Raw genomic sequence first — 11,126 nt, forward strand, 5'->3', positions numbered from 1 at the left:
GTTGCACATGATTTGAGCTGGATCCTATCATTGCATGCAGCCTGAATATATATACAGACAAAAATAGTTGACTATACTTTCTTTAGACAGTTTGTAACTGAGTGTAGACTTGGAGTGGCAGTGGCATAGGGGTCGGGCTTCCTTGGTTGAGGGTGCAAGGGAAACATTATTTCAAGGCAGAAAAAGCATTTCCACCATGGTTACTTTTATAAAACCTATGCTATACCTACTCTTCACTTTGGCACCCCTACCCAGAGATCAGTCATACCTACATCTTTTGTACCCTTCTTTCAACCTAGGAACTGGGGGTGTCAATTAAATGTGCATGTACATGGAGAAACCAGCCACACTAAATAGGTTAGTGTACATACACTAACCTGTTTGCATCACAAAGTGTAGTTTTTTCTCAAGCTGGAATCATTTGTGCTCATTCTCAACATGCAGCTTTTATTATACAGTGGTACCTCAGGTTACATACGCTTCAGGTTGCAGACTCCACTAACCCAGAAATAGTGCTTCAGGTTAAGAACTTTGCTTCAGGATGAGAACAGAAATTGTGCTCCGGCGGCACGGCAGCAGCAGGAGGCCCCATTAGCTAAAGTGGTGCTTCAGGTTAAGAACAGTTTCAGGTTAGGTACGGACCTCCGGAACGAATTAAGTACTTAACCCAAGGTACCACTGTAGATTGATTCTCAATCCTGTTGTCCACAAGGGTAGGTGTGCTTACCTGATGCACATTTCAAAACATTCCCCTTGATTAAGTTACCCACTGTCACAGACTGATTGGACAAAGAGGAATAGTGGGTGGAACTAGCTAGGGAACCACCAAAGGAAGAAGGCTGAGCCTCTGGGATTAATGGTGGGTCAACAATGGGTGGTCAGAGGGAGAAGACTGTGAAGAGGAGATGTCAGAAGCTAAAGAGGTAACAGGGCTTAGTGAGCTTGGAGAGTCTGTGGCAGAGAGAAGTGCATAATCAGAGGCAGAAGCTGAAGCAGGAGAGGAGGGAGGCCAAGAGGCGAGAGGAGCCAATCTGGGAAAGAGGCATGGGTGTCTTCCCCTCCTGCTGTGGCAAGCTCCCCTCCCCTCTGGTCTTCCAGAGTCAGGAGAGTCAGGAAAAGGGCAGAGGAGAGATTGGAAACATGTAGATGCAGTCTCTGATTGTTTGGAGAGGGGACTTAGGCAGATGTGGGAAAGATTTAGTCTCAGCAACTGCTGAGCAATTCAGCAATTCAGTCTCAGCAACTGCTTCATGGGGGCAAGACCTACCAGAAGTTGCTGTGCTCATCAGGCATGTCACTCCTGTGCAGATACTGTTTTTGCTAATAGAGTTAACTCCAACTTGCACAGTGTGATTTACTGCTGGCTCGTACCTGACACTCACACTTTTCCCTCCCTGCACATGGCCCCGGTGAATGAAGAAGGAAGTGGTGATTGCCACCTTGGTATATGGCCACCCACAGTAACAGAATCATATGTTATTGGGCAGGTGTGGGTACACCCGCCCTGCACGGCTGAGACTGCCTACATCTGTTTTCAAACAGACACACTGCAGAGTAACACAGAATCAATCTGCAGTGAGAGTTTATTTTCAGAATGAAACCAATTTCTCAAGAAGCATTTTTCAGCGGTAAACTATAAGCAATAGTGTGTGGACTATATAGAAAAAAAAAGTAGTTCAATTTTATTCTAGGATAAAATGCTGTATGTACACTGTACGTCCAATGAATGTGCAATTACACATGTATGCACCTATCCATCCTCATAAAATTAGTCACACCTAACTACATAGAACAAGGGCTAGATTGGAATGCAGAAGTATCAGTTTTATTGTCTAGATCGGGGTCAGCAAACTTACCGCGCCTCAAACCAGTGTCTCCAGCGCCGATCGCTCATACGCATGCACACACGCTATTTCCGGCGCACTTATGGGTTGGAGGAGCACCGGAAATAGCTTGTGCACCTGTGCATGGGCCTCCTCTGACCTGGATGTGCACCGGAAATGATGCTTGTGCATTTGCACAAGCTATTTCTGGTGCTCCTCCAACCTGGAAGTGGGCAGCCGGGCAGCGGGCAGCTGGAGTCACCACAGGCCAGATAAACGAGTCAGTTGAGCCTCATCCAGCCCATGGGTCTTAGTTTGGGGACCCCTGGTCTAGATCTTGACCAAAAGCTTTATTGTCTAGATCAAGGACAGAAACTTTAATGATCTTCACCTCTCAATGCAATTATTCGCTTTGACACCAAGAAAATATGATGTACAATGCCCTTAACTTTGGCTGTTTATAAAGAAGCGCTGAGCATCATTCAAAAAGTGTCTGCTTCAATTATGAATATATTTGCATGGCACAGAATTCAAAAGGTTTGAGCACAGAATGGAATAACCCCTGAGTGCAAATAATGAACCGCATTAAAGTACAGTGGAGAATTGACTCAAGACAGGGAGGGGGCTAGTTAATAATAAGTCTGTAAACTGAAGTATCACTCCTTGCACCAGAAGCAGTTTGTTCAGAAAATCACCCTGGGTCCTGTTGACCTAACTCTCTTTAACCAGCTCCTAGGAACAAAGCAGAAAGGACTCTTAAGCTGTTTCAGCATTATGTTATATGAAAAAGGTTCCTGACCAGATTGCAAATTTCTCCTTCTCTGGGAAGGCACAGTGGCTCCCTAAAATTGCAGTGTGCAATGTTCAGCAAGCGTACAGGCCACCTCAATTTCTAAGCCCCTGGTCGATAAGGCACATTTTCCCCCTTAATGACAATTGAATGAAGAGCACTTTGATCTTACCACTAGAGAATGTTTACTAGTTGATATCCAACTAAGTCATAGTCAGGAGTAGATCCCACTGAAATCAACAGACTCAAGTTACTGATGTCCAGTGATTTCAGTGATTCCACTGTGAGTATGACTAACACTGGATATCACCCAGAATGTGCAAGAGAAAGCATTACTCACCTTCACAGGATCCCACCTTAAAAGTGTGTCGCTGTTCTGAGCCTGCCACCTGATCAAGAGGAAACAAGCCAGTGTCACAGCCTTCCCCACTATGGTGAGGTGAAGTGTATTTCTAATTCAGCTGCAGAAGTATTTCTAAATTTGTTTCCATATGCATAAATGAGTATGTGCAAATTGTATGCAAATCTGGATCCTCTTTTTTGGTGATGCATGTGCATCTGTAGAACAGTGGCACGCAAAGATGTAGCAGGCAACCTCAAGTATGTGGGTTTTGGTTCATAAATAGCTTGGAAATCTCTTGCACTGTATAAAGAAATACCTTTTTAAATTTACAACACTCACTGGAACCTAACAGAAAATTCTCTTTCGCTTTTGTTTAAACATTAGGTATTACATTGCAGTCTACTGTTAACTATCAGGTGGTATCCAACAAAGTACCCTATTTTTCCATGTATAAGACGCCCCCCATGTATAAGACAACCTCTATTTTTTGAACCCAAAATTAAGAAATTAATGTTTTAAACACCAAACAGAACAACTTTGATATTTTATTAAATATTCAAAACACTGGTGTATTTAGTACCGTATATTTAAACATTAAACAGAACAACATTATTTATATATTTAGAATCGTAATTATGGTAGGTAATTTTTTTTTTATTTTGGGGGAGGCTAGTCAGCATTATTATAACGTGCAGTATAAGAACTGAAGCAGTGCTGTTGCAGAGCCGGGCAGCTAAGCTGGAACGAGAGCGTGTCCCTGATAACCGGGAACTGGTTGGTGCCGCAATGCAAGAATCATAGCTGAAGAACCCTTTAAGAGGGAATTCATATGCTGCAGAAGTCAAATTGCCTTTTTCTGCTCCACTCTCAAACATCCAGGGGAGCCAACTGCACGCTGCCCCCTGTGCCCAAACAGTCCGCCCACTGCCTCCTCCCCTCCCCCAGCTGTAGGGCGGCTGAATGGGAGGAGGCAGGCAGACTCCGGAGGCCCCGCGGTGTGCCCTGCCCCTATGGGGGGCTCGCCCTGCCCCAGGTGCCGGAGCGGATTCCTCCGCCGCTGCGTGGAGCTGCAACTGCCGGAGTTGCCTGAGTAAGTGCACTTGGGGAATGAAGAAGCAAAGAGTTTGGATTTGATATCCCGCTTTATCACTCCCTTTAAGGAGTCTCAAAGCGGCTCACATTCTCCTTCCCCTTCCTCCCCCACAACAAACCCTCTGTGAGGTGAGTGGGGCTGAGAGACTTCAGAGAAGTGTGACTGGCCCAAGGTCACCCAGCAGCTGCAGGTGGAGGAGTGGGGAAGCGAACCCGGTTCACCAGATTATGAGTCCACCGCTCTTAACCACTACACTACACTAACTCTCAATGGGGAGTCTGGGTAGCCAGGGGGCGGCTGAGGGAACCGCGTGGAAGGGACAATGTCTGGAGTGGGGCTGCTGGGGGGGGGAGTACCAGACCAGGGTTTGTCGTGAGGCCAATAGTGAGGGGAGGCTGGGGGGGGGGGAAAGAATTTGGATGGCGGCATGTATTTATTTATATATTTAATTGCAACATTCCGTGTATAAAACAATCCCCAATTTTAAGCTTACTTTTTTTGGGGGGGGAGGAATAAGGTAGTTTCATTGGAGCAAGGCCTTACTGCTGTAGAATGGAACTTCCCCTCTCGCACGCTCCCCTCATGCTGCTTAAATTGGTACGGGATTTCCACACACGCTCTGGGAGAAGGTCCTGGGAGGGTATAGGGTGGGGCATGCAGGGGGTGGAGTTCCATTGCACAAGTGAAAATCCTTGCACTAACAGAACTTCTTCTTTGGATACTGCCCATTGTGTAATGCCCTGAGACAAGAATTTTGGTGCCAACCAATTGAAAGCCAGGATGAAAAACAAGTGGGGGAATAAAGTTAAATCATTAATGCTTTTACCTACCAAGGAATTAACAGAGGCTCGGGAAAAGTTAGCTCCTTGTTCCACAAGAAACTGATCACAATTTAGCTACCGTCAGCAGCACTTGTGTATGGCACACAACTAGAACTTTCCAGATGTCATGACAATATTGCAATGCTTCCTTAAGGTTGGGCAGATACCATGGGTGGTGGGGGGAACCCTCAGTAAGTACAAACAGCAAAGCCTACCAAAGAATAACAAGGTTTTTGACACATGGGTTGTATATCTAGCATACGTGGACCCATTGAACATTCAGTGTGCATAGTGAGTAGATTGCAGGAACAGCAACACTTGGAAAGGAAAATCAAAACAACCCAAAATATTTTATTTTTAATTACATGAGATTGAAGGGTTAGAGATGGTGAGAGTGGGGGAATCTGGGTTAGGAACTTACATTACTGTATTTGCAAAGCGGAAGCAAGAGTTCTGCATAACGGACTGTCATAGCAATGACAATATTTTGATCAGGAACTTCCTAGGTCCATTGCTCCATTGCCGCTAAATTTATAGTCATTTTGACAAAGAAGACTTAAGTTGCTTCATGTCAAGGACACACTTAAAAACACTGCCCTGCACAAGATTATCCCATATATTTGAGATCTAACAAAACCTCAAAGGTAATTTAGCATCAGACAAACAAAAATTAAGTTGGCAGAAGATATTTTTGTCCCTGTCAAAAGGAGAAAGTGCCAAATGATTACATAATGAAGTCTTTGGCACCTTTTGGCTCTGTGTGAAAGGCCCCACCAGTCATGAGGGGTTTCATGGGATAAGGAAATTTCTGCTGAACGGGATGAAAAAGATGAAATCTGCTCCACAGTTTCCAGCCGGCTTCAGCACACACAAAAAGGCCTTGATGGCGTTTCCACTGAATGGAGCCCTAGGGTAGAAAGTATATTGAACTCCTGTAGCAGAGAACTTAGTAATGACTCCTGAAAACTAAATCAATTTGTATTGGTTGTGGAGCTTGAACTTCAAATGGTTTTTAATTACGCAGATTTTTAATGTGATTTTTGTAACACTAAATTGTTTGGGTTGTAATTTTTTATTTTTTGTATTTGTATGGATTTAGTCACCAAATAACTGCATAATTCAAAAGCAGGTCAAAATTACCGACTCAAGAACAGAAACGAAGGCTGCAACACATTATTCCCCTTTTCACATATTTTCAGTTTTCAGGTCAAAGACACTGATGCCAGTGAAGTGGAAATATTTCCTATTGGGGGGGGGGAGAATATGGTTTGTGCTAATATTCACTTTTAAAAAAAAATCATAAGAAAAGCCCTGCTGAATCAGACCGAAAGTCTAGCAAAGTCAGAAACATATTCCCCGCAATAACCAATGCAGTACCTGCGGGAAGTCCGAAAGCAGGACAGGAAAGCAATAGCAGCCTCCTGCTTAGGACTGCCACCAACGAGTATTCTGAAGCAAGACCGGCCCACCCATGAGGCAAGGTGAGGCGGCTGCCTCAGGCAGGATCCACAGGGGCAGCAGATCCATCCTCCAAAGAATGCATGGCCAGCTACTGCTGCTGCCGCCACTGCCACCCACTCCTTGAAGGCCAGATCTGCCGCCGGAACAGCAACTTCTCAGAAAACGGGAGGTGCTGGTGGTCTCCTCCCACCCCTAGGGAGGAGGTGGCAGGGGCTTCTCTCTAGAACAGGACTCAGCAACCTTTCTTCAGTCCACTGTCCCTCAGACCATGTGGTGGGCCAGACTATATGGGGTGGGGGACGAATGAATTCCTACGCCCCACAAATAACCCAGAGATGCATTTTAAATAAAAGCACACATTCTACTCATGTAAAAACACGCTGATTCCCGGACCGTCCGTGGGCCGGATTGAGAAGGCAATTGGGCCGCATCCGGCCCCCAGGCCTTAGGTTGCCTATCCCTGCTCTAGGGTCTCAGGCTCTGTGGCCTCCTGGCATGAATCATAGTGGGTTCCCCGCCCCCAGGATGGCCTTTGATTCCCACTTCTTCTTCTTTTTTTTTAATTAAATTTTTATTGAAGTTTTAACAAATCACCACAATACAATAACAACACCATAACAATAACGTACTAACAAACACACACAAAAACACACACACACGTATAACTCCAGTTTTTACTTTCTTTTAGCTTACTTTCACGACTTCCTCATACCTTCCCTTTCTGTATTCCAATTTCGAATTCAATTGTCAGCAAATCCTTATCTTACTTTTAACTTTTTCTTTTTTAAAAAAATTATTTTCTTCTAATTATCCCTTGCCGCTTTTAACCCCTTAATAACCAATCCAGCATTTTTCTAACCTTCATTAATTTTACAATATTTCTTTAAATACTCTTTAAATTTCTTCCAGTCCTCCTGCGCCGTATCTCTTCCCTGGTCACAGATTCTGCTCGTCATTTCCACCAGTCCCATATAGTCTATCACCTTCAGTTGCCATTCTTCCACGGTGGGTAATTCTTGCGTCTTCCAGTACTTTGCGATGAGTATTCTTGCTGCTGTTGTAGCATACATAAAAAATGTTCTATCCTTCTTTAACACCAATTGGCCGACAATGCCCAGGAGGAAGGCCTCTGGTTTCTTAGGGAAAGTGTACCTAAGTACCTTTTTTAATTCATTATAGATCGTTTCCCAGAAAGCCTTGATCTTTGGGCACGTCCACCAAAGGTGGAAGAATGTTCCTTTGATTCCCACTTCAATCTTTGAGTACGGTTGATTTGATTCCTGCAGTTGTTTCCAGATGTAGAACTTTACTTCCCCCACCCCGTTCCTGATGTACTATTTCTGAGTTAGCAGAGTCTGTAACCTGAAGTGTCTGTAACCTGAAGCGTCTGTAACCTGAAGCATCTGAAACCCGGGGTACCATTGTATTTTATTTATTAAGATAGTTATTTAATCAAATTTGTATATTGTCCTTCATTTGATGATTCCAGGGCAGTTCACAACAGGAAAATACAAAATGAGAATACAAAATACAAAATAAATAAAAAACTAACAGTTAACCCCCCCTCCCACAAACACATTTAAGGAGCCATAGAATTTTAATAAGCCAAATGCCTGGTTGAAGAGAAATGTTTTGCCTGGTGCCTAAAGTTATGTAATGATGTCTTCTTTGGTGATCACTCATAGTCGAGTAAGATTGTCTTCCATGAGCACCGTCTTAACAGTGTGTCTGTAAGTGACTGTGGAGGCCAATTCTGGATCCACACGTCCTTCCACAGTGGGGACATGGGTTTCCGGATGGGAGTTGATCACATTGAGGGTTTGCCAAGCATGCTATCCTCTTAGCACACTTCTCCCTTTCACCCTTAGATCAAGTGTCTTCAAAGTCCATGACACCTTTGGTAAAGGCTGTTCTCCAATTGGAGTGCTCAAAAGCCAGTGTTTCCCAATTGTTGGTGTTTATGCTACATTTTTAAAGATTTGCCTTGAGAGAGTCTTTAAACCTCTTTGTTGACCACCAGCATTACACTTTCCATTTTAAAGTTCAGAAAAGAGTAGCTGCTTTGAAAGACGATAATCAGGCATCCAAACAGCATGCCCAGACCAAAGAAGTTGATGTTGAAGAATCATTGCTTCGACACTGGTGATCTTTGCTTCTTCCAGTACACTGGCATTAGTTTACCTGTCTTCCCAAGTGATTCCCACCCCCGCGCCCCCAAGATGGAATCTTTTGAGGAGTTGGAGATTATGTTTATAATTGGCCCATTTTTCACAAGCATACAGTTAGGTTGGTAGCACAATAGCTTTGTAAACAAGCATTTTGGTTTCCCTGCGAATGTCCTGGTCCTCAAACACTCTGCACTTCAATCGGGAGAAAGCTGCACTCACAGAGCTCAGGCGATGCTGGATTTCGGCATCAATGTTGGCTTTTGTGGAAAGATAACTGCCCAGGTAGGGGAAGTGATCGACACTTTCCAACGTTACACCATTGAGTTGGATTTGAGGCGCTGCAGAGGGGTTCTTTTGGTTTTTTGGATGTTGAACAATAGGCCAAGCTTTTTGTAAGCTTCTGCGAAGATGTTTAGGATGGTTTGGAGGTGATCCTCTGAGTGTGCACACACTATGTTGTCATCAGCATACTGAAGGTCTATGATAGAAGTCATGATAACCTTATTCTTTGCTTCCAGCCTACTCAAGTTAAAGAGCTTTCCATCTGTTTGATATATGATTTCTACCCGGGTGGGTAGTTTCCCTTTGACAATGTGCATGGCAATGAAAATAACAGATAGAGTTGGGGCGATAACACACCCCTATTTAACACCTGATCCCACTGTGAATGGTTCACTTTGAGAGCCATTGTTATCTATGATCGTTGCTGTCATAGTATCATGAAGGAGCCGAAGGATATTCACAAATTTATCTGGGCAGCTGATTTTCAGAAGGACAGTCCATAGGGCATTATGATTTGCAGTGTTGAAGGCCTTAGTTGTGTAATGATGTAGAGCTTCACTCAACTCTTCTTCCCTGGCCAGGAGGGACAACATCATTTTGTGGTTCGCCTCAGGTGCCAAAAAGTATTGGGTTGGCTCTGTTCAATGGGTGTGGGTGTTATTTCCCCATGGCCTCATCTCGCTCCACTACAGGAACACATGAAATGATGAACACATGTGGAACAGGCAGATCATGTGGGATGTTCCCATAACACTGTTCTCCCAATCAGGGTCAGCAGGAACTTACTATAGGATCCTGCTAACTCTTGCTGAGATCTCATTTCATATATTAATGGAAAAGCTACACTGCACCACTCTGATAATTATGAATTTGGCCTGAGTTGGCATTTGGTACAATTAAAATTCTGCCTCTAGTTATTCATCTGCAATGATTTGTTTACACATGCAGATAATCAAACATGGGTTGACAATACTGTGTGAACCAGCTCTTAGATGCAAGTTGCATCTTGCTTGTGGATTTCTCTCTCTTAATACTCATGTGAATAATTCCATCTTTGCTGTGAGCCCTGGAAGGCCCTTGGTGGAGGGGAAGCCCATTCTTAATTTTAATCATTATAGAAAGAAAAGAAAAGCATATTGATATTAAGTAATGAATTCATATTTTCATAGGTTGTATTGCTTTCGCCCGATTTTAACCATTATCTACAAATAGGCTTTTTGGAGCATTTTTAAAGAGGCACTGCAAAACACTGAGCGCTGTGGAGATGTTTGGGGACTTCAGCTCACTATTAGACCCATCACAAGTTTGAAATTATTTGTTGATTTAACAGTGCTAGTTTAATTAATCATACAACCAGTTGGTTTTAAAAACACAACAGAGTAAGCCTATACCTTTCCTTTACATTTGAAGCAGCTCCGTGTAAACCAAAGACACAGATAAGTGCCTGAAAGATAAGATGCAGGGAAGTTAGCAAGGTAGATGCAGCACTTAAGAGCCCTTGACGGAGGCTAGAGATGGTACCTCAAGGTCGGGGGCAGAGGTCTGCTGTGCCTGGTGTCCCTGGCAATGTAAGAACATAAGTGTTATGTACTAAGCTTGGATCCTAGAACAATAGGCAGGTAGGAACCTAGAATGCAACAACCTGATTGGCCTGCAGGAGAACACCAATCAGGCCCCAGGAGGGAAGCAGAATCAGTCAATCAGACTGTGTGTAAATTTTGTGTAATTGTGTAAATAATGTGTAAATAATAAAGTAAATAATGTGTAAATAATAAAAAATTGTGTAAATAATGTATATAAAGCCAGAGGGGTTTTTTTTTGGGGGGGGGATTTACGTACACACTGTTTGACGAGATGCAATAAAGAGCATGAAATCACTACGCGACTCTGAGTATATTTCACTGGCGACGAGGATGGGATCCCGCTGAGCTGTCCGCCATGCACCGCACCGCAGCCCACCACCAGACACACCACTGCATCACACCATGCACCCAGGCTACAGCTCTGGGACCCAAGGACCCAGAACGTCAACAGACCAGCAGCTTCATGCCATTCAGCCCAGCTTCAGGAGACTGGGCAAGATACGCCACCCACTTCCAGTTTCTCCTGGAGGCAAAGGACGTCACCGACGCAGCCAAGAAGAGAGCAACATTCTTCAGTGTCTGCGGAGAGACATTTGAGATTGCCCGGGCCCTCCTTGCACCTGAAAATATCACAACTGTGCCCTATGAAACGATAATGGAACGACTGAAGGGGCACTTCTCGTCACAGCCCTCGGTGGTAGCATGTCGCAATGCCTTCTATGCAAAGCGGCAGGCCCCCAGAGAAGCCATAACCAGGTATGT

The sequence above is a fragment of the Podarcis vaucheri genome, assembly GCF_965113315.1.
Source record: "Podarcis vaucheri genome assembly, chromosome: 5".
NCBI classification, from domain to species: Eukaryota; Metazoa; Chordata; class Lepidosauria; order Squamata; family Lacertidae; genus Podarcis; species Podarcis vaucheri.